Below are 1,440 nucleotides of genomic sequence, written 5' to 3' on the forward strand. Positions count from 1 at the left end.
ATAAGGATGATTCGAAATTCCCGCATTCGGAGTATAAAACATAATATTTTATATTAAAACAAACAACTATTTTCTTTAACAAAACTGTATCAGATAAATAATTTTTGCGCTTATTTTTTAACTTCAACCTACTCTCCTGCATAAATTACTTATCGAATGCAATTGTGCTAAAGGAAAAAGTTGTGTTTTGTTCTAAAACGAACAACTTTTTCCTACAGTAATGTTACATTCGATAAATAATTTTTGTGTTTACTAGTATAATTTCAACCTGCTCTCCTGCATAAACTACTTGTCAGACGCAATTTCGCAAAATAATGCAAAAGGAAAAAGTTGTTTCTTTTAGCATAAAGTAAATATATATCTGTATCCTGTACTCCGAATGCAGGAATTTCGAATTACCTGTATATTTTTTGGATAAATTGGATCTTTTATAACTTTATCCAGTTATTTTACCAAATCGCAAAGTTTTAAAGTTTCTTTTCTATGGATTTATGAGAGAAGATTGTATAGTAAACTCAATTTTTTTATTAAGTACTTTCATAAACGAGGGATGGCTCAACCAAATAAATCTAAAAATGACGGCCAAAAATATTGAAACAAAACGCTGCGATGTACAGTCATGAGGCATGTCATAAAAGGTGAAGCGGGGACTGCATGTGGTATGCAATTTCGGTAGACGCAGCGTGGCTGCGGGTCAATCACCGAACCGCGATATTGCTTATTGATTCCCTCTGCTTGATTGACATGCCTAGAAGCTGCAACAGACGCTCGCGGCTTTATTTTTTCGAAAATCTACAATCCAGTTTATTTTCTCTATCACTTTCCATCTTCCACTCTACATAAAATTGCAGAAAAAATTTTTTGTTTCTGTGGTGTATACAATATTTGAAATTTTCAACGCTTCTTTTTATTTATATAATTATCAATCTTGGTATAGACTCCAACGAATAAATCCAAGAATATATGTAAATCAGCCAATGCGAGCCAACGCAGGTTAGGCGTGTGCAAAATCGTATACTTTATTCTTGAAAAAAATTGATAAACGTTTTAACTTTTTCGATTGGGTCTTCGTAGTGTAAAAGTAAAAATAAAATCGGTGACGTATAAATTTAATATAAAAGATACGATGCGAAGCAAATTGAAGTATCGTTAACACATATTCATAAAGTGATAATAATGCTGTCTGTCATTTAACAAAATACTCAAATCTAACATTTCAGAGATTATCTGTAATTTAATAAAGTCGAATAAGTTATTAAAACATAAATCAAATCAATTGAATAAAAAAATTACGTATAATAATGTTAACGATGATATGTGAGATAAGATATGTTAGCACAAAGACGTTTAAAGAGTATGTGAGAGATCGAAATCAATTGTTGTTAGTTATAGGTATAAAACATAGTGATAAATAAATACAATATATATATATATATACGT

The 1,440-nt window shown here is 30.3% G+C and overlaps 1 protein-coding gene across 1 annotated transcript in view; it reads right to left on the reverse strand.

Annotated features, from left to right (window-relative positions):
- Positions 1-1,440, reverse strand: part of LOC108755586 (acetylcholine receptor subunit alpha-like) — a 307,465-nt gene that overhangs the window by 52,752 nt on the left and 253,273 nt on the right. The gene's annotated exons all lie outside the window — the stretch shown is intronic.

This window comes from Trachymyrmex septentrionalis, unplaced genomic scaffold, assembly GCF_001594115.1.
Source record: "Trachymyrmex septentrionalis isolate Tsep2-gDNA-1 unplaced genomic scaffold, Tsep1.0 scaffold89, whole genome shotgun sequence".
Lineage (NCBI taxonomy): Eukaryota > Metazoa > Arthropoda > Insecta > Hymenoptera > Formicidae > Trachymyrmex > Trachymyrmex septentrionalis.